This window comes from Tursiops truncatus, chromosome 2, assembly GCF_011762595.2.
Source record: "Tursiops truncatus isolate mTurTru1 chromosome 2, mTurTru1.mat.Y, whole genome shotgun sequence".
Classification (NCBI taxonomy): domain Eukaryota; kingdom Metazoa; phylum Chordata; class Mammalia; order Artiodactyla; family Delphinidae; genus Tursiops; species Tursiops truncatus.
In genome coordinates this window covers 121,542,186-121,565,128 of record NC_047035.1, presented here as the reverse complement: position 1 = coordinate 121,565,128, position 22,943 = coordinate 121,542,186, and the positions used below count along the sequence as shown (strand labels likewise).

At 45.8% G+C, this 22,943-nt stretch overlaps 1 long non-coding RNA gene and 6 other non-coding genes across 7 annotated transcripts; all 7 read right to left on the bottom strand.

Annotated features, from left to right (window-relative positions):
* Positions 1-50: 50 nt before the first annotated feature.
* LOC141277864 (uncharacterized) lies at positions 51-7,417 on the bottom strand. The gene is made up of 6 exons (XR_012329730.1): positions 7,339-7,417; positions 5,686-5,821; positions 2,897-3,035; positions 2,550-2,799; positions 332-473; positions 51-155 (listed from the first exon to the last, which is right to left on the bottom strand). It is a non-coding gene; the product is annotated as an uncharacterized lncRNA (long non-coding RNA).
* On the bottom strand, positions 2,593-2,685 carry LOC117311369 (small nucleolar RNA SNORD116). The gene has a single exon (XR_004525580.1). It is a non-coding gene; the product is annotated as a small nucleolar RNA SNORD116 (small nucleolar RNA).
* LOC117311358 (small nucleolar RNA SNORD116) lies at positions 5,382-5,474 on the bottom strand. Its single transcript, XR_004525570.1, has one exon. It is a non-coding gene; the product is annotated as a small nucleolar RNA SNORD116 (small nucleolar RNA).
* Positions 7,418-8,139: 722 nt separating the features above from the next.
* Positions 8,140-8,232, bottom strand: LOC117311336 (small nucleolar RNA SNORD116). Its single transcript, XR_004525549.1, has one exon. It is a non-coding gene; the product is annotated as a small nucleolar RNA SNORD116 (small nucleolar RNA).
* A 2,658-nt stretch (positions 8,233-10,890) lies between these two features.
* Positions 10,891-10,983, bottom strand: LOC117311362 (small nucleolar RNA SNORD116). The gene has a single exon (XR_004525573.1). It is a non-coding gene; the product is annotated as a small nucleolar RNA SNORD116 (small nucleolar RNA).
* A 1,822-nt stretch (positions 10,984-12,805) lies between these two features.
* On the bottom strand, positions 12,806-12,898 carry LOC117311380 (small nucleolar RNA SNORD116). Its single transcript, XR_004525590.1, has one exon. It is a non-coding gene; the product is annotated as a small nucleolar RNA SNORD116 (small nucleolar RNA).
* Positions 12,899-22,019: 9,121 nt separating this feature from the next.
* LOC117311503 (small nucleolar RNA SNORD109A) lies at positions 22,020-22,086 on the bottom strand. The gene has a single exon (XR_004525698.1). It is a non-coding gene; the product is annotated as a small nucleolar RNA SNORD109A (small nucleolar RNA).
* Positions 22,087-22,943: the final 857 nt, after the last annotated feature.

Below are 22,943 nucleotides of genomic sequence, written 5' to 3'. Positions count from 1 at the left end.
GGGTAGGTGAACGCCTACCATCCTGAGTCATCCAGGACCAAGCTTAGCAACCTGCCCCCACCTCACTTTTACAGTTCTCCTTAGCACCTCCAGTCATCAGACAACGCAAAGTCTTCTTGCCTTTCCTGACGGTCACTCTTGCCCTGCAACTGCGTCTGAGAAGTGGACATAAAACACGCAGGCGTCAGAATTGGACGGTGTCTGCATAGAACCTGATTCATGCGAATGTTTACCTGGGCTTGAGCCCGGACCCTGATTCCCAAGGACCTCTACCCTTACTGAGGACTCAATGTTTGTCTGACAGCACGACTGCAGAAAGTTAGGCACGTACCTTGGCCGGTATGTGAGAGGGTCTATGTGTGTGTTCACGCGTGTGCACGTGTGTGACTGTCACTGCTCACGAGGATGCGCCTGTGGGCTTCTTTCTGTTCCTCTGAATCCGCATCTTGGTCTCCGTGTATCCCTGAGGCCCTCTGCAGAGACAACGAACCGTAAAAGCCACAGTTTATACACAGCGCGCTAGCTTTGCACACTGCCCCCCCTGAATGGAGAAAGACCCCTTCAAGCTTCAAGAGGCTGAATGCGAACTCTGAAACCCAGGGTCTGCTGATATTGGCCACGGATTCCCGCTCTCCCACAGGCAAGCCTTCTGACCAAAGCACAAAGACCTAACCAGACTTGCCTCCCAGCTGTGGGTGCGACATATACGTGGACCCGGAGATCCTGCCAGCTGGTAGCACATCTGATGTGCACTTGGGACTCCTTCCGGTACTCCTGGAGGCAAGAGGACCTCCGCTGGTCGGGCCGACCCTGACCTGCAGCAGGCTACAGGCAAGATGCAGCCCGGCACCACTCAAGAGGCTAACGAAATTCGGCCTATGTGCCAATTCTCGCCAACTAGGCCAAATCACTTTCTGTGGACCCATAGGAATGCCCACCACAGGAAGTGGTGGGCTTCAGCAACCATGACCCAGGTTTGGACCACACAGCCTAAGCTAGGATACCATCCCTGCCATATTTCGCCAGCACAAAGCCAGCAGGGTTTGCTGCCCTGTACCCCGAGGAAATGCACAAATCCTTGCCAGACTCGTACTCCGCGGCCTCCTCCTGCCCATGGGGCAACTCGCCCCTATTGGAAGCCACAGACATCGTGCAAACAGGGGGACACTGTACACCTGGGACGAAAGATCACAAGCATGTCTGCTTTGATGCCAGTGACCCTACCCCAAGGATCCTGGGACTTCTCCACTACCACAGCGACACTACCGAGAACCTCACAGAGATCAAAGGCACTGTCCCCGAAAACCACAGACAGACTGCCAACAGAAGACCTCTGCCACCCAAGGGGACCTGGAAGCTTCAAAGGGCACAGTGCCTGTCTGCGGCAGCGCACCCGGCATCGCAACAGTGCCCGCGTCGCTGTTCCGCCAACACACTGCTCCAGATAAATCTCTGGCTCTTCGAAAGTCCTTCGTGCCTCACGGGCCGGACGCATCATGCCTTCTGGGAGAAAAACTTTTCACTTTGCACATTCCCAAACAAGGGAACAAAGTGGCCAAAGGGCATGTTCGCATAACTCACCTATCCTCAAGGAGAGCGGCACAGACGCCTCAGCATGTCTATCTTCTCTATGTCCTGCAAGACACCCTTTGGGCGTCATTCCTCCAGCAATGGGATCACAACTCTACGCAGGTTACCTACCTCACCCCATCCTCTTGAACTGCCAAACCCATCCCCTTCATAGGCAACTGATGCCAACCCATCACGGACAGGACACATCCTTGGGAAGCCGTGGCCAGCGCCTGCACCCCAATAATGACAGCCCATCCCCCGACATCACACAGGACATGTCCTCATGATGCCTTACCTTCCTCTCCAGGAAACAGCCACCACGCAGGCTTAAATGCAGCACTCGGTGCTAACCCCACTCCACGATAGCCCACTTAGTGCCAACACCAGTGCCGGGAGGTGCAGTAGAGGAGCTGACATGGGCCCTACCTAGCCCTAATCCATCAGTCCCCTTCTGCGAAAGCCAAACCACAGTCCACACCCACTCACTATTCCAGCCGCACCGGGCACTCAAGAACGTCAAAGCCCCAACCCAAATGACAGGGAGGGCCACAGGCCTGACCTGATGCTCCAGGCCCCAACCAGGGAAGCTTGCTCGTTTTGGCTTCCAGAGCTAAACCCTGAAGCGGCGTGCACAAAGCGAGATCCCGGCCAAAACACACCTTTCCAAGCTGCAAGCTCACTGGGCCTACACCACCACACACTCCGACGCTGAAGACCAGCAGGAGAGCATGCCCCCTCACATTCCCTCAACGGTCTTTCAGCAGTGACCTGATATTCACAGACGACGCAGCTTAGGGGCAGACACAGTCGACCCTCAGAGAGGAGCCCCTCCAAGTCTGGAGCCCTGAGTGGTGTTTGCATGCATGTCAGCAGGGGACGCTGGCCCTCAGCATGTCTATCTTGTCTATGTCCTGCAAGACATCCTTTGGGCGTCATTCTTCCGGCAATGGGATCACAACTCTACGCAGGTTACCTACCTCGCTCCTCACTGTCCCCTACGCCTGAGAGAGGAAACGTGCTGGACCTCAGACTCGATGAGGAGACGGTAGAGTGTTCTCACTCATTTTGTTCAGAATTTCCAAGGAATGCATACAGGGGTGTCATCATCCATCCAAGCACGTGCTGGGACGCAGCAGTACACATCCGGGCACGCCATGCGGGTCTGCAGAGGAGCCATGACCTCGTTGTACTCCAGAACCCTGGGGAATCCACAGCCCTCAGGCCACTCTGCAAGAGCAACAGTCAATCTACTCTTGAAGCCACTGGGCCCGTCTGAGGAAAACCTAATACCCAAAGGCACATTTTAGGGTGGGTGAACGCCTACCTTCCCGTGTTAACCACATCTACGCTCGGAAACGTGGGCCTGCCTCACTTTTTCCAGTTCTCCTCAGCAACTCCAGTCGTCAGCCCACGCAAACGTCCTCTTGTCTTTGCTGACGGCCAGCCTTGTCAAGCAACTGCACCTGGGATGTGGACAGAAATCACGCAGGATTCAGAAGTGAACGGGGGTCCTTAGGGAACATGATTTATATGAACATTTACCTGGGCTGCAGCCCTGAACCTGCTTCACAAGGACCTCTATCCCTTACCAAGAACTGAAAGTGTGTCTGACAGCATGACTGCAGGAAGTTAGGCATGTACGTTGGCCTTTGTGTGTGAGGGTGTATGTGTGTGTTCCTGCGTGTGCACGTGCGTGACTATGACTACGCATGATGATGTGCTTGTGGGTTTCTGTGTGGACCTCTGAATCCCTGTACTGGTCTTTGTGTGTCCTTGAGGCCTTCTGCAGTGACACTGAATAGTAAATGTCGCAGTTTATACACAATACCCTGACTTTGGACCACCCCACTGAATGGAGAAATACCCCTGCCAGCTTCAAGAGGCCATATGCTAACTTTGACCATTTGACCACCAGAGGCTGTTGAAATAGGCCACCGACTCCCGCTATCCCTCAGCCATGCCTTCTCACCAAAGCACAAAGTGTCGAGGAGATCTGCCTCCCAGCCGTGAGTGTCACATCTACATGGACCTAGAGACCTTGCTAGCTACTAGCACATCTGATGTGCACTTGGGGTCACTCCCAGCGCTTTTGGAAGCAAGGGAACCTCCCATGGATGGCGTTGACAATGACCTGCAGCTGGCAGCAGACAAAATGCAACCCGGTACCTCTCAAGGGTCTAATGGACTTCAGCCCAAGTGCGACTTCTCGCCAACTAGGCCAAATCACTTTCCGTGGACCTGTGGGAATGCCCACCATGGCAAGAGGTGGTCTTCAGTAACCATGACCCAGGTTCAAACCCCACAGCAGAAACTAGGCCACCTTTCCAGCCACATCTCGGCCAGCTCCCCTCTGGCAGGATTCAGAGCCCTGAATCCCGAGTAAATGCTCAAACACTTGGCAACCTTGTCCTCACTGCCCTCCTCCTGCCCACATGGCGACTGGACCCTATTAGAAGCCAGAGATAACATGCGAACACGGGGACACTGTACACCAGGGAAAACAGACCACAAGCATTTCTGCTTTGATGACACTGAACCCACACCATGCATCCTGGCACTTCTCCACTGCCACAGCGAAACTTCCGAGGACCTCACAGAGAAAAGCACTGTCCCCGAGGACCACAGACAAACTTCCAACGGAAGACCTCTGCCACATGAGGGGACTGGAAGCCAGTAAGGGAAATGTGGCTGTCAAGGTCAGCGCACCTGGCATCACAACAGTGCGCCCATCTCTACCATGCCAACGGACTGCTTCGGATAAACCTCTGGCTGTTAGATAGGCCTCCGTACCTCATGGGCCGGCCGCAGCACGCCTTCCGGGAAAAACACTTTCGCTTTGCACATTCCCAAACTAGGGAACAAAGTGGCCAAAGGGCATGTTAGCATAACTCACCTACCCCCAGAAGGCCAGCACACACTCTTCAGCATATCGATCTTTTCTAGGTCACGCAAGACACCCTTTGGGAATCATTTCTCTGGCAACGGGATCACAAGTCTACACAGGTTACCTACCTCGTCGCATCCACATGAACCGCCAAAGCCATCCTCTCCATAGGCAGGTGATGCCAGCCCATCAAGTACATGACAAATCCTTGAGAAGCCGAGGCCAGAGCCTGCAACCCAATGATGACAGCCCATGCCACAACATCACATAGGACCTGTCCTTATCATGCCTTACCTTCCTGTCCAGACCATCAGCCACGACACAGGCTTAAATGCAGCACTCGGACCTCACCCCACTCCACGATGACCACGTGGCGAAAACACTGTGCCGGGAATTGCAGTACAGGAGCTGACAAGCGCAACACCGAGGCCTAATCCATCAGCCCCCTTGCGCCGATGCCCAACGCCAGGCCCCACACACCCACTGCTCCAGCCTCACTGGCCACTCAAAGACTTCACCATGACAAACGCAAAAACAGGGAGGGCCACAGGCCTGGCCTGAGGTCCCAGGCTCCAACCAGGAAAGCTTTCTCATTTTGGCTTCCAGAATCAACCCCCAAAGCGGCACGCACAAACCGTGACACTGGCCAAAACACACCTCCCAAGCTGCAAGCTCACTGCACCTACCTCAGCCCACACTCCGACTCTGAAGATCAGCAGGTGAGCCTGCCCCCTCACATTCCCTCAGCGGCCTTTCAGCAGGGACCTGGGATTCATAGACGACCCAGTTTATGTGCAGACACGGTCCACCCTCAGACAGAAACCTCTCCAATGCTGGAGTACTGGGTGGTATTTGCATGTATGTCAGGAGGGGATGATGACCCTCACTCCTCACTGTGCCCTAACCCCGAGAGAGGAAACGTGCTGGACCTCAGTTTCGATAAGGAGACTGTAGAGTGTTCTCACTCATTTTGTTCAGATTTTCCAAGGAATGCATACAAGGGTGTCATCATAGATCCGTATACATGCTGGGAAGCTGCAGAACATAACCGGGCAGGCCGTGGGGTTCTGGAGAGAAGACATTACCCTGGAGTACTCCAACAGCCTGGGAAATCCACAGTCCTCAGACCACTCAGCAAAAGCAAAAATCAATCCACTCTTGCAGCCATTGGGCCCGTCTGAGGAAAACCTAATATAGAATGGCACATCTTAGGGTGAGTGAATGCCTACCGTCCTGAGTTATCCACAGCCATGCTTAGCAGTATGCGCCCGCCTCACTTTTTCCAGTTTTCCTTAGCTCATCCAGTCATCAGAGTACGCGAAGGTCTTCTTTTTGCCGACAGCCAGCCTTGCCGAGCAACTACACCTGAGAAGTGGACAGAAATAACAGAGGCTTCAGAAGTGGACCGAGGTCCTCAGGGAACATGATCCATGAGAATATTTACCTGGGCTTCTGCTCTGACCCTGCTTCCCAAGGACCTCTATCCCTCACCGAGTATTGATTTGTGTCTCACAGCATGTCTGCAGGAAGTTAGGCACGTACATTGGCCAGTGTGTGAGACGCTGTATATGTGTATTCACGCGCGTGGGCATGTGTGACTGCGACTGCGCACGAGGATGCGATTGTGGTTTCCTGTGTGTGCCTCTGAAAACGCGTCTTGCTCTGTGTGTGTCCCTGTGGCCCTCTGCAGAGGCCTCCAATAGTTAATACCAGAGATTATACACAACACCCTGGTTGGACTCCCAACAGAAAGAAAAACCCCTGTGAGCTGCAAGAGCCTTATGAGAACTGTGACCCCCAGGAGCTGTAGAAATAGGCCACAGACTCCTGCTCTCGCATAGCCATGCCTTCTGACCAAAGCACGAACCTAGATGAGACCTGCCTTCCAGTTGTGGGTGTCACATGAGTGTGGACATGGACATCCTGCCAGCTAACAGCACATCTGATATGCAATTGGACCACTCCCAGTGCTTCCAGAAGCAAGGGAAACTCCTATGGGTGGGCTGAAACCGACCTGAAGATGGCTACAGGCAAGATGTAGTCTGGCACCACTCAAGGGGCTAACGATATTTGGCCCAAAAGCCAATTCTCGCCAAATAGGACAAATCACGTTCTGTGGACCCATGGGTATGCCCACCAAGGGAAGTGGTAGGATTAAGCAACCATAATCCAGGTTGGAACCCCACAGAAGAAACTAGACCATCTTCCCGGCCACGTCTCGCCAGCACCCAGCCGGCAGGTTTCTCGGCCCTGAACCTGGAGGAAACGCTCAAATTTTTGACAGCCTCGTCCTAAGTGCCCTCCTCCTGCCCACAGGGCAACTCGACCTTACTTGAAGCCACACACATCATGCAAACACGGGGTCACTGTACACCAAGGAAGACAGACCACATACATGTCTGCTTTGATGACGCTGATCCCACCCCATGCATTCTGGCACTTCTCCACTGCCACAGCGACACTACCAAGGACCTTACAGAGATCAAAAGCACTGTCCCCGAGGACCACAAACAGACTTCCAACAGAAGACCTCTGCCACGTGAGGGGACCTGTAACTCTGAAAGGGCATAGTGCCTGTCCATGGCAGCGCACCTAGCATAGCAACAGTGTCCCCATCTCTGCCCCGCGTAAACCTCTGGATGTTCGAAAGGCCTGCATGACACACGGGCCGGCCGCATCATGCCCTCCGGGAGAAAAACTTTCACTTTGCACATTCCCAAACAAGGGACAAAGCGGCCAAAGGGCATGTTCGCATAACTCACCTAGCCTCAAGAAGAGGGGCACAGACGCCTCAGCATTTCTATCTTCTCTAGGTCCCGCAAGACACCCTTTGGGAGTCATCCCTCCAGCAACGGAATCTCAACTCATCACAGGTTACCTACCTGACCGAATCCTCATGAAATGCCAAAGCCACCCCCTTCATACACAGCTGATGCCAGCCCACCACAAACAGGACACATGCTTGGGAAGCCGTGGCCAGCATCTGCAACTCAATGATGACAGCCCATCCCATGACATCACAAAGGACATCTCCTCATAATGCTTTACCTTCCTCTCCAGGCCAGCAGTCACCACGCAGGCTTAAATGCAGCACTCACTCCTAACCCCACTCTACGATGACCCACTTAGTGCAAACACTGTGCCAGAAGCTGCAGTAGAGGAGCTGACATGGGCACCACCGAGGCCTAATCCATCAGCCCCCTTCCACCAACGTCCAACCCCAGCCCACACCCACCCACTGCTGCAGCCCCACCGGGCACTCAAGAACCTCAACGCGCCAAACTCAAGAACATGGAGGGCCACACAGGCCTGGCCTGAGGCTCCATGCTCCAATCAGGGAAGCTTGCACATTTTGGCTTCCAGAATTAACCACCGAAGCAGCGTGCACAAAGCGTGATCCCGGCCAAAGCACACCTTTCCAAGCTGCAAGCTCACTGGGCCTACACCTGCACACAATCCAACTCTGAAGACCATCACGAGAGCCTTCCCACTCGCATTCCCTCAACGGTCTTCTAGCAGCGACCTGATATTCATACATGACCCAGCTTACGGGCAGACACAGTTGAACCTCAGACAGTAGCCCCTTCAATTCTGGAGCCCTGGGTGGTGTTTGCATGCATGTCAGTTGGGGACACTGGCCCTCACTCCTCACTGTCTGAAACACCCAAGAGAGGAAACGTGCTGGACCTCAGATTCGATAAGGAGACGGTAGAGTGTTCTCACTCATTTTGTTCAGATTTTCCAAGGAATGCATACAAGGGTGTCATCATCGATCCAAGCCGTGCTGGGACGCAGCAGAACACATCCGGGCATGCCATGCAGGTCTGCAGAGGAGCTATGACCTCGTAGTACTCCACAACCCAGGGGAATCCACAGCCCTCAGGCCACTCTGCAAGAGCAACAGTCAATCTACTCTTGAAGCCACTGGGCCCGTCTGAGGAAAACCTAATATCCGATAACACATGTTGTGTTGGTTGAATGCCTACCATCCTGAAATATCCACGTCAATGCTCAGAAACGTGGGCCCGCCTCACTTTTTCCAGTTCTCCTCAGCACCTCCAGTCGTCAGCCCACGCAAACGTCCTCTTGTCTTTGCTGACGGCCAGCCTTGCCAAGCAACTGCACCTGAGATGTGGACGGAAATCACGCAGGATTCAGAAGTGAACCTGGGTCCTGAGAAAACGTGATTTATGGGAACATTTACCTGGGCTGGAGCCCTGAACCTGCTTCACAAGGACCTCTATCCCTTACCAAGAACTGAAAGTGTGTCTGACAGCATGACTGCAGGAAGTTAGGCACGTACGTTGGCCGTTGTGTGTGAGGGTGCACGTGTATATTCCTGCGTGTACGCGTGCATGACTATGACTACGCACAATGATGCGCTTGTGGGTTTCTGTGTCAGCCTCTGCATCCCTGTCCTGGTCTTTGTGTGTCCTTGAGGCCCTCTGCAGTGACACTGAATAGTAAAAGTCACAGGTTATACACAGTACCCTGGCTTTGGACCACCCCACTGAATGGAGAAACACTCCTACCAGCTTCAAGTAGCCACATGAGAACTTTGACCCCCAGAGGCTGTTGAAATAGGCCACCGACTCCCGCTATCCCACAGCCATGCCTTCTGACCAAAGCACAAAGACTCGAGGAGATCTGCCTCACAGCCTGCTAGCTACTAGCACATCTGATGTGCACTTGGGGTCACTCCCAGCGCTTTTGGAAGCAAGGGAACTTCCCATGGATGGCGTTGACAATGACCTGCAGCTGGCTATAGGCAAGATGCAACCCGGCACCTCTCAAGGGTCTAATGGACTTCAGCCCAAGTGTGACTTCTCGCCAACTAGGCCAAATCACTTTCCGTGGACCTGTGGGAATGCCCACCACGGCAAGAGGTGGTCTTCAGTAACCATGACCCAGGTTCAAACCCCACAGCAGAAACTAGGCCACCTTTCCAGCCACGTCTCGGCCAGCTCCCCCTTGGCAGGATTCAGAGCCCTGAATCCCGAGGAAATGCTCAAACACTCAGCAACCTTGGCCCCACTGCGCTCCTCCTGCCCACACGGCAACTCGACCCTACTGGAAGCCACAGATAACATGCGAACACGGGGACACTATACACGAGGGAAGACAAACCACAAGCATGTCTGCTTTGATGATGCCAAACCCACACCATGCATCCTGGCACTTCTCCACTGCCATAGAGATACTACCGAGGACCTCACAGAGATCAAAAGCACTGTCCCCGAGGACCACAGACAAACTTCCAACGGAAGACCTCTGCCATGAGAGGGGACCTGGAAGCCAGTAAGGGAAATGTGGCTGTCAAGGTCAGCGCACCTGGCATCACAACAGTGCGCCCATCTCTACCATGCCAACGCACTGTTTCGGATAAACCTCTGGCTGTTAGATAGGCCTCCGTACTTCATGGGCCGGCCGCGTCACGCCTTCCGGGAAAAACACTTTCGCTTTGCACATTCCCAAACTAGGGAACAAAGTGGCCAAAGGGCATGTTCGCATAACTCACCTACCCCCAGAAGGCCAGCACACACTCCTCAGAATATCGATCTTTTCTAGGTCACGCAAGACACCCTTTGGGAATCATTTCTCTGGCAACGGGATCACAAGTCCACACAGGTTACCTACCTCGTCGCATCCACATGAACCGCCAAAGCCATCCTCTCCATAGGCAGGTGATGCCAGCCCATCAAGTACATGACAAATCCTTGAGAAGCCGAGGCCAGAGCCTGCAACCCAATGATGACAGCCCATGCCACAACATCACATAGGACCTGTCCTTATCATGCCTTACCTTCCTGTCCAGACCATCAGCCACGACACAGGCTTAAATGCAGCACTCGGACCTCACCCCACTCCACGATGACCACGTGGCGAAAACACTGTGCCGGGAATTGCAATACAGGAGCTGACAAGCGCAACACCGAGGCCTAATCCATCAGCCCCCTTGCGCCGATGCCCAACGCCAGGCCCCACACACCCACTGCTCCAGCCTCACTGGCCACTCAAGAACTTCACCATGACAAACACAAAAACAGGGAGGGCCACAGGCCTGGCCTGAGGCTCCGGGCTCCAACCAGGGAAGCTTTCTCATTTTGGCTTCCAGAATCAACCCCCAAAGCGGCACGCACAAACCGTGACACTGGCCAAAACACACCTCCCAAGCTGCAAGCTCACTGCACCTACCTCAGCCCACACTCCGACTCTGAAGATCAGCAGGTGAGCCTGCCCCCTCACATTCCCTCAGCGGCCTTTCAGCAGGGACCTGGGATTCATAGACGACCCAGTTTATGTGCAGACACGGTCCACCCTCAGACAGAAACCCCTCCAATGCTGGAGCCCTAGGTGGTATTTGCATGCATGTCTGGAGGGGACGATGGCCCTTACTCCTAACTGTGCCCTACCCCCGAGAGAGGAAACGTGCTGGACCTCAGTATCGATGAGGAGATGGTAGAGTGTTCTCACTCATTTTGTTCAGATTTTCCAAGAAATGCATACAAGGGTGTCATCATCGATCCAAGCACATGCTGGGAAGCTGCAGAATATAACTGGGCAGGCTGCGAGGCTCTGTAGAGCAGCCATGACCCCGGTGTACTCCAAAACCCTGGGGAATCCACAGTCCTCAGGCCACTCAGCAAGAGCAACAGTCAATCCACTCTTGCAGCCACTGGGCCCATCTGAGGAAATCCTAATATCCAATGCACATCTTAGGGTGCGTGAATGCCTACCTTCCTGAGTTATCCACGGCCACGCTCACCAACACGCACCCGCCTCACTTTTTCGAGTTCTCCTTAGCACCTCCAGTCATCAGACCAGAGAGGTGGACAGAAATCACTCAGGCTTCAGAATTGGACTGGGGTGCTCAGAGAACATTATTCATGTGAACATTTACCGGGGCGTGATCCTGGAAACTCCTTCCCAAGGACCTCTATCCCTTACGGAGGACTGATTGCGTGTCTGACAGCACGACTGTAGAAGTTAGGCACTTACATTAGCCAGTGTGTTTGAGGGTGTATGTGTGTGTTTGCACGTGTATGCACGTGTATGCACGAGGATGCGCTTGTGGGTTTCTATGTGTTCCTCTGAATCCGCGTCTTGGTCTCTGTGTGTCCCTGTTGCCCTCTGCAGAGAACCTGAACAGTAAAAGCCACAGCTTATACACAGCGCCCTGGCTTTGGACCCCCCCACTAAATGGAGAAAACCCCTGTTAGCCTCAAGAGGCCGCATGTGAACTTTGACCCCCAGGGGCTGTTGAAATTGGCCATGGATCCCGCTCTCCCACAGCCACGCCTTGTGACCATAGCACAAAGACTCGACGAGATCTGCCTCCCGGCTGTGGGTGTGACATCTACGTGGACCTGGAGACCCTGCCAGCTAGTAGCACATCTGATGTGCACTTGGGGCCACTCCCAGTGCTTTTGGAAGCAAGGGAACCTCCCATTGATGGTGCCAACTCTGACGTGCAGCTGGCTATAGGCAAGATGCAGCCCGGCACCTCTCTAGGGGCTAATGGACTTCAGCCCAAGTGCTACTTCTTGTCATCTAGGGCAAATCACTTTCCATGGACCTGTGGGAATGCCCACCATGGGAAGTGGTGGGCTTCAGCAACCATGACCCAGGTTCGAACCCCACGGCAGAAGCTAGGTTACCTTTCCAGCCACGTCCCGGCCAGCTTCTAGCCGGCAGGGTTTGGAGCCCTGAATCCGAGGAAACGTTCAAACACTCAACAGCCTCATCCTCAGTGCCCTCCTCCTGCCCACAAGGCGACTCGACCCTACTGGAAGCCACAGACATCATGCGAACATGGGGACACTGTACACCAGGGAAGACAGACTGCAAGCATGTCTGATTTGACGACGCTGACCCCATCCCATGCATTCTGGCACTTCTCCACTGCCACAGCGACACTAACAAGGACCTCACAGAGATCAAAGGCACTGTCCCCGAGGACCACAGACAGACTTCCAGTGGAAGACCTCTGCCACGCAAGGGGAGCTGGAACCCTGCAAGGGCACAGTGAATACACCCCCCGAAGTGCCACGCCCAAAGTGGGAACCTGACCAAAACACACCTCTCCAAGCCGCGAGCTCACTGGGCCTAGATCTGCTCACACTCCTTCTCCTAAGACCAGCAGGAGAGCCTGCCATCTCACAATCCCTCACTGGCCTTTCACCAAGGACCTGGGATCATAGACTACCCAGCTACTGTGCAGACATAGTCGACCCTCAGACAGGATCCCCTCCAATGCTGGCACCCTGAGTGGTGTTTGCATGCGTGTCAGCAAGGGAACGTTGGCCCTCACTCCTAACTGTCCCCTACCCCCAAGGGAGGCAACGTGCTGGACCTCAGTTTCGATGAGGAGATGGTAGAGCATTCTCACTTATTTTGTTCAGATTTACCAAGGAATGCATACGAGGGAGTCATCATCCATCCGAGCACGTGCTGGGACACTGCAGAATCCAACTGTGAGGCTGGGTGGCTCTGAAGAGGATCCAATGACCCCGGAGTACTCCAACAGCCTGGGGAATCCACAGCTCCCAGGCCACTCAGCAAGAAGAAGAGTGAATCCACGCTTGCAGTCACTGGGTCCATCCAAGGAAACCCTAATATCCAATAGCACACCTTGGGGTGGGGGGATGTCTATGGCCCTGAGAGATCCATGGCCAGGTTCAGCACCCTGGGACCATCCCACTTCTTTCGTGTCTCCCTCATACCTCCAGTCATCATATCACGTGAAGGTGTTCTTGTCTTAGCGGACGGCCAGCCTTGCTTGGCAACTCCACCTGAGAAGTGGACAGAAATCACACATGAGCTTCAGAATTGGATCCGGGTCCTCACAGAAGAAGATTCATGCCAATGTTTACCTGGTGGTAAGCCCTGCACCTGCTTCCAACTACCTCTTTCCCTTAGGGAGGACTGAATGCGTGTCTGATGGCAGGAGTGTAGGACATTAGTCACTTACGTTTGCCTGTATGTGTTTGTTCATTTGTATTTTTGTGTTTGTAGTGAAATGGCATTCCTTCTACGCATCACCGTGGCCTGTGCCTTGTGAAATGCAAAGAATTCCCATGCACACTATGATTTGTGCTTCATGCCAGGATCTGCCGCCTAAGTCAAAATCTTCACATTTTTTCAAATCTTCTTATTTTTCATTTTTCATACTTTTTATCCTGTCATATTCTCCCATGAAAAGGTATCACTGCCCTTCCCAACACATAATTTGTACCTCTCACCTGATATGTTCATGGACTTTTAAAAACCCTTCAGCAATGTCCCTCACAGAGTTCCTTTTTAAAAATATGATCTTTTTTTTGCCAACAAACACATGAAAGGATGCTCAACATCGCTAATCAATAGAGAAATGCAAATCAAAACTACAATGAGATATCATCTCACACCAGTCAGAATGGCCATCATCAAAAAATTTATAAACAGCAAATGATGGCGAGGGTGTGGAGAAAAGAGAACCCTCCTGCACTGTTGGTGGGAATGTAAATTGATACAGCCACTATGGAGAACAGTATGGAGGTTCCTTAAAAAACTACAAATAGAACTACCATACGACCCAGCAATCCCACTGCTGGGCATACACCATGAGAAAACCATAATTCAAAAAGAGTCATGTACCAAAATGTTCATTGCAGCTCTATTTACAATAGCCAGGACAAGGAAGCAACCTAAGTGTCCATTGACAGATGAATGGATAAAGAAGATGTGGCACATATACACAATGGAATATTACTCAGCCATAAAAAGAAATGAAATTGAGTTATTTGTAGTGAGGTGGATGGACCTAGAGTCTGTCATACAGAGTGAAGGAAGTCAGAAAGAGAAAAACAAATATTGTATGCTAATACATATATATTGAATCTAAAAAAAAATGGTTCTGAAGAAGCTAGGGGCAGGACAGGAATAAAGACACAGACATAGACAATGTACTTGAGGACGGGGGAGGGGTAATGGCAAGCTGGGATGAAGTGAGAGAGTGGCATGGACATATATACACTACCAAATGTAAAATAGATAGCTTGTGGGAAGCAGCCACATAGCACAGGGAGATCAGCTCAGTGCTTTGTGACCACCTACAGGGGTGGGATAGGGAGGGTGGGAAGGAGACGCAAGAGGGAGGAGATATGGGGGTATATGTATAGCTGATTCACTTTGTTATAGAGCAGAAACTAACACACCATTGTAAACCAATTATACTCCAATAAAGATGTTAAAAAAATATATTATCTTTTTTTCTAAACATAACACCTTTGTGGAAAATATCTCCAATATTATGTGATCTTTTTCACATGTTTTAAAAAGATTATCCATAGACCTGTTTTTTATTATGAATCACCATATGTTATGCAACATATTTTATATTCCATTTCATGTTATTACAAAAGGTAAACTACCCTATTCACAGAAGGCAAAAAGAACAATAGCAATAAAATATCTTTTTCTCAAAAAGTTAAATGAAAAATTTACATACATTTTTCTTTACCAGTATTACTGTATTTTGTGATATAAGGATTTAATTTTACAGATAAACTGTAACCAGCAGAATCACAGGGGGTGATTTTCAAATTATATTTTTGGTAAAATCTTTCCTCCCGTACCATATAATCAGCTCTTTCAACTGAAGAAGAAAAGAAATAACTCCATTAAAATTGTTAAAATTATTTTAATAGACACTTCTCAAGTGAAGATACACAAGTGATTATAATCCTTCAAGATATGATGAACTTCATTAGTGACTGGTAAAATCAAAAGTGAAATGAGAATGACAGCACCAAATCTGACACATGAGGAACTCCAACACCTGTCCCTTCATAAACAATAACGAAAAAGTGGTAAATGCTTGCACTATCAACTTTTTTGGAAATCTGCAAATTCACCAAGTAATAGCTGTCACTAGGCAATCTCTTAATCAAGAAACATAGTTCAATTTCTAAAATCCAGAAACTTTGGGCTGTTTAACTGAGTCTAACCTCATGTCTTATTCCCCAACTCAGTGATATTATTGAGAATAACACTCCACATTCCTGGTTCTTGTAGTGGAAAGAGTCGGACTGACCTCATATCCAAAGAATTGTAATTTCTTTTAATTTATGATTTATGTTGGCTCCCTAAAACACTGGTTCAAAGACTTGCTTTTCTTTCTCCTAATTCAGAAGTCACTCAATGCTAGCAGCTAGATTGGTGGTAATTTGCATTGTTTGTCGCTGCTGCCTAATGCAACGGATTACAGTTGTAACAGAAAATAAATTAAACCAATACCTTATGAGGAAAGTTCAGGAATGAATTTTTTGTGTTTTTGAAGTAATGGCTATCAGGTGATTCCATGGGTTCCTCATAATCTATAAGGGCAGCACAGATGTAGAGTTATGTGCCTATTCAGGGAAAACTTGAGAAGGCCTAAGGTCTCCTCTGTGAGTGAACTTGAGGCTCTTAACAAGCAAAAATTGAGGCTAAGGGAAAGCTTAAAATGCCTGGCTAAGTGTTAAAGGCATATACTAACATACACAGAGAGACTTCTGAAACGCAGGGAAATTTTTTGTCTTCAGGATTTCTAAGGAAATCTTTGTCCAATTTTTAGCTGACCACAAATCTAATGAAGCAGTCTTCAGTGAACACATACCACAAACAACTTCAACAACAAAAAGCAACAACAGACAAACAGGGAAGGCACATCTGATTTCCAGAGTTGCCGCATTATGATATTCATAATGTGCAATTTTCAACATAAAAGTAATGGGCATTCAAGGAAACTATGAAGTATGTCCCACACACAGAGAAAAAAATATAAGAACAAGTAATAGAAACTCTCCCTGAAAAGCCAAGACATTGGACTCAAAGACAAATATTTTAAATCAGTTACTTTAAATGTGTTGAAAGAGCTAATGGAAAACATATTTAAGAACTAGATGAACCCCACAAGCACTGTCTCATGAAATAGGTGTATCAATAAAGAGACAGAAAGTTTTCAAACAAATCAAGTAGACATTCTGGAGCTGAAAAGCACAATAGCAAGTGTTGAAAAACTCACAGAAAGGGCCCCACAACAACTTGAGCTGAAAAAATAAAACTAACTTAAAGGTAAGTCAATTTAAATTATCCAATTATAGGAAGAGAAAATTTATTTTTTAATGGACATAGCCTAAAAGTCCTATGAGGCTACCATCCAGTGTACCAACATATGCATAATGAGAGTCACGAAAGAAGAAAGAAAGGAACAGAAACTATATTTCAAGTAATAATGGACAAAACTGCCCAAAGTTGATGAAAAGTGATAAACTACCTATACAAGCAGTCTAATGAACTCCATGTAGGATAAATTCAAACAGATTCATACTGAAACACATCATTATGAAACTGTTCAAATAGAAAGTCAAAGAGAGAACCTTGAAAGCAGCAATAAAGAAGGGACTCATCAGATAGAAGTGATCTTCAATAAAATAACAAGTGATTTTTCATCATACAACATGGGGTAAGAAGGCAGTAGGATGATAGTTTCAAAGTTATGCAATGAAAAGACATTCAACTAGGAATTCTTGATCTGACAATAATGCCTTACAAAAATGAAGGAGAAATTAAGACATTCTCAGACAACAAACACTGAGAATGTTCTTTGACAGCAGCCTTGCCCTACAACAAATGTCAAAGGGGGTCAAGCTGAAATGAATGGACCATATACAGTAACTTGAATCCACATCAAGAAATAAATAATATCAGTAAAGGTAACTTCACAAGCGAATATAAAAGCCAATATTAATATGTTTTTTGTAACTCCTCTCTTTTCCTATCATATGCTTGAATAACTGCATAAAACAAAAATTATCAGTCTGTGGTGATGAGTACATAAGTATAGAGACATAATTTGTGACAATGACAACACACAGGGGAAATGGAGCAATATGGAAGCAAAGATTTTATATACTATTGAAATTAAATTGGTATTAATTAGAACTAGATTGTTATAAATTAAGAAGTTAATTGTTACCCCTAGGGCAACCACTAAGAAAATAACTTAAAAATATATATAGTAAAAACAACAAGGAAATAAAGAAGTTTAAATGGTGCACTCAACAATATCTACTTAACACAAAAAAAGCAATAATGGAGACCAAAAAACATGTAAGACACAGAAAACAATGAACAGCAAAATGGCAGTAGTCCTCCTTTATCAGTAATGACATTAAACAGAAATGGTATAAAATGTATAAGTGAAAGGCAGAGATTGGCAAAATGGATTTAAAAACATGATCCAACTGTATGTTATCTGCCAGAGACACACTTTACATTCAAAGAGACAAACTGGTTGAAAATTAGATCATGAAATAAATATTTCATATAAGTTGTAACCAAAATAGAGCTAGAGTGACTATACTAATATCAGACAAAATTTGTTTTCAAACAAAAATTGTTTCATGGGTCAATTAAACATTGATAAAAGAGTCAATCAATTAAGAAGATATGACAATCATAAACATTTACACACCTACCAACAGAGTCCCAAAATATCTGAAGCAAAATTGCACAGAATTGAAGAGAGAAACAGACATCTCTACAATACGTGGATACTTCAATGTCCTACTTTTAATAACCAATAGAAAAATTAGAAAGAAGATCATTCTGGAAATAGAGCACTTGAACAACACCATAAATCAACTACACCTAACGGACTTACGCAGAACACTCCACCTAAAAGCAGAAGATTACACATTTTTCTCAAGTGCATAAGGAACATTCTTCAGAATAGACCAGAAATAACACCCAAAATAAGTTTAAATAAATTTTAAAACATTGAAATCATACAAAGTATGTTCACTGACCACAATGGAATTAAATTAGAAATCGGTAACAGAAGGAATTTTAGAAGACTCATCACACACAAGTGGAGATTAAGAAACACATTCCTAATAAACAATGAATCAAATAAGATTCTCTCATTCTCAAGGTAAATTATTAAATTATTTGAGATCAATAAAAATTATCATACAACATTCCAAAACTTACAAGATGCCAAAAGCAGTACTTGAGGGGAAAATTTTATAGCTATTAAAACTTACATTAAAAAATGAAGAAAGAGAGAGGGTGGGAGGGAGGGAGAAGCAAGAGGGAAGAGATATGGGAACATATGTATATGTATAACTGATTCACTTTGTTATAAAGCAGAAACTAACACACCATTGTAAAGCAATTATACCCCAATAAAGATGTTAAAAAAAAAATGAAGAAAGAGGGCTTTCCTGGTGGCGCAGTGGTTGAGAGTCCGCCTGCCGATGCAGGGGACACGGGTTCAGCCCCGGTCTGGGAAGATCCCACATGCCGCGGAGCGGCTGGGCCCATGAGCCATGGCCGCTGAGCCTGCGCGTCCGGAGCCTGTGCTCCGCAATGGGAGAGGCCACAACAGTGAGAGGCCCGCGTACTGGAAAAAAAAAAAAATGAAGAAAGATTTCAAGTCAATAATTTAACCTTATACCTGAAGAAGGTAGAAGAAGAGAAACCCAAACATAAAGCAAGAAAAGGAAGAAAAAAAAAGATTAGCATAGAAAATAATAAAGATTAAAGATTGAAATAATCAATTGAATAGAAATTTAAAAATCAATGAAACCAAAAACTGATTCTTTGAAAACTTCAACAAAATTCAGAAAGTTTTAGCTAAACTGACCAGAGGAAAAGAGAGAAGATTCAACTTACTAATGTCACAAATGGACACAGGCACATTATTACTGATTTCAAAGAAATGAAAAGGGTTATAAACAATACTATGAATAAGTGTATACCAACAAATTAAACAATCTAGATGTAATGGATGAATTCCAAAATACATAAAAACTATCAAAAATAACTCAAGAATAAATTGAAAATCCTAATAGACCTTGCTATGGTCTGAATTTTTGTGTCCCCCCAAAATTCATATTTAAAACTGCAACCCCCAAATGTTAACATAGTAGTAGGTAGGACCCTTGGGAAGTGTCTGGACCATAATGGTGGAGACCTGGTGAATGAAATTCCTTTCTTATAAAAGAGACCTCCACTAAACTCTTTTATTCCTTTCACCATGTGAAGATACAAGAAGTCTTCAACTCAGAACAGTGCCCTTACCCGAGCATACCAGCCCCCTGATTTCAACCATGTTGGTATTCCAGCATCCAAAACTTGAAAAATAAATTTCTATTGTTTATATGCTACCTGGTCAGTGGTGTCTTGTTATGATGGCCCAAATGGACCATTAATAAAAAAGTGACTGAGTCAGAAATTTAAAAAATAAAAATAAAAAACCTACCAGCAAAGAAAAGTCTAGGACCATATGCTTCACTGGTGAATTCTACCAAACATTTAAGGAAGAATTGACATCAATACTTCTCAAACTCTTTCAAAAAATAGAGGAGGAAGAAACACTTCCTAACTCATATAATGAGGCCAACTTAACAGTGATACCAAAGCCAGACAAGGACATCACAAGGACCTCACAAACTAGTGAATGTAACAAAAAGAAGTAGACTCACAGATACAGAGAACAAAGTAGTGGTTACCATTGGGGAGAGGGAAGGGAGGGGATGAATTAGGTGTAGTGGATTAACAGGTACAAACTATTAGGTATAAAATAAGCTACAAGCTATATTGTACAACATGGGGAATATAAGCAATATTCTATAATAATTACAAATAGAGTACAACATTTAAAAATTGTGAATCACTATATTTATACCTGTAACTTATATAATATTGTATATCAACTATACTTCAATTAAAAAAAAGAAGTGATGAGACAGGATATCATCTTGTTCCCAATCCTAGGAAAAAGTACTTCTTTTTTAAAACACCCTGGGTTGTAAATTTTTAATACTTGCCATTTACAGCATTAATACTCTATGTCAATTTAATTCTACACATTAAGACAGCAACCATGCACTATAAATCTACTTATATACTAACATGGATGAATAAACAATTATGTAATTTTAGGATCATATTTATTAGACCAAAATATGTTCTAGTGTTCCTGTCATTCATAATTATACTCAAATGTTTTTGAATGATAAGAGTTTCTACAGTTCATGTCAGTATCTGGTAGGGCTCTTTTCCTCCCTAATATTACAATTATTAATGTTCACGGCTATTTTATTAGTTGTTATTGAGTTCATTTGAATTACTTTGCTAGGTTCTGGAGAAGTGAAAACATATATTACAATACATAAATAAATAAATAAGTATAAAAATAACAAAAACAATTATTACTTCAAAGAATTTGCGACCATAACTTTGTCAAAAGAAAAACAGAGTTTACCCATTTCTAAAGTATTAAACACCAGGCCCTAGGTAACATAAAACCTGTGTAATCATGCCAAGGAATATACAAACCATTTTCCTTATTGATGGATGTTTCAATTTTAACAACAAATAATGATTAATTATTTACTATATGAAATTTCACTATCTCTACACTTGATTAACCCAACCCGATATCTTTTGTGAGATTAATGTACTATGGAAAATTGAATTTTTTTGTGTTTCAGAAAAATGAAGTACTTCAAGGTTCTTTATCATTTAAAATCTTCATGGCCTTACAAAGATCTCAGAAAGTTTAATATATAATTTTTCACATCAAAAAATGAAAAACACCTAATTAAAGTCAAATTCATCACTGAGAAGAGTAGCAATAATGACCCATAATGATCTTATGGATCTGACCAAAATGCTCTAACTATGATGATCTCAATCACGGGGTTAACATTCTGAAACCATAATTTGTTACAGAAACTCCCAAACACAGCTTAATTTCACCAAAGGATATTTCACTGCAATAAGAAAATGTATTAAAAAACCAATAATTTTCCAAGATTCTCCATTTGTCAATCCATCCAAAACTCAGAAAAAATAAAATTTAAAATTTGGAAATGAGGGTAGAGGCAATCACCAAAGAAAAGGACACATCATGAAGATATAATCGAGTAAGCCATTGAACAGATGAACACAGAGACTTCAGGGTGTGGCACAGAGCACATGACATGAATTTTAAAGGACTCAGGTATAGTTACTCACCCCGTTCTCTGAAGTGGAAGCCCTCATTTCAGCCCTTCTACCTCAAAAAACCATAAATAAACAACAACAACAAAAAAGAAAGATATAGTCTCAAAAAATACTCAACACTAAAAATAACAAACACACTAATACTGACTCCATGGTCAATATTTATTATAGGCATGCATGGTTCCCTTCTTTTAGCCCAACACTAATGAGTCTTTCAGTACCCATCACAGTTGCTTGACCCCTTCTTAATGCAACATTTCTTTTGTTTCCTCATTTATTACTCAAGAACATTTCCTTTAAACAAGTTCTATCTACATCTCTGTTCAAAGTGAGCAAAATGAAGCAAGTCTTGGGTCACTTAGCATATATACAGTGAATATTGCATCATAAGATAGGATGCTAATAATGCCTTGCCCTGGGAGAAAGAAAAGACATGCTTGCAGCAGTATTATGTCGTCAATGAGGAGTCACCAAATAAAGCCAGGCTATGAGGGTCTTATTTGTCCTATTAGAGGGGCATTCATCTGGACCTCAGATTGACATCTGGAATGAGTCCCTCAGCATCCTCAGACAATTTTTCTCATCATCGATCCAGACAAGCACCCTCCCAACATATAAGCATTTCCATAGCCAGGCTTATTTTCTTCAGGCTTATCTACTGCGTTATGAATTAAAAACAGCACATATACTGTAGACGTTTTGTTTAGTAGTTGAAAAATGGAACCCTCATCTACACAGCACAGTAGGCACATACCATGGATTTTTTCGAATAAAATTAAATAAAATCTATTGAGAAAATACAAAAAATTAAGTCAACTAAAATTTCAAGGAGTAGTGGGGTAATATTTGTAAATGAGGTAGCAAATAAGTTTTGATTATCATAGAAATATGAGTAAAACATCTAAGTTCTGAAATGCTAGTAATAAAAAGTTAAATAAATATTTTGGCACATTTAAATTGCACTAAAAGATTATTTTCATACATAATAAAATGGTATAAAAAGGAAATCTATCAACGGTTCTTAAATGTTAACCAAGTTACTTCAAAGAGAGATTTTTATTTAATAAAGGAAAGAAACAATAATGAAGATTCCATTAACAAAGTAGGTATACCTATGGGGAAAAATCTATCATAAAAGCATGCTCCCTGAGCGCCTGAAAGAATGAGCTGACAGGACTTGAATTTCTCACATCACTGGCCAGAACACAGACCAAAACTTTCAATAGCACCCGAGTAGCTGCTCACCTTTCTTCCTTGAAGTATGATAACTTTCTAGCCTTTTACCTGCAGCAGAACATCACAAAGAATATAAATCAGATCAGGAAATACATGAAATTCATTTAAAAATCAAGTACAACAATTGGTTCTATGTAATTATTTATTTTACAGGCATCCCCGCATGTCTAGTCCTCATCACACAAATCACGGTTCCTTGGTCCTTTATCACTTT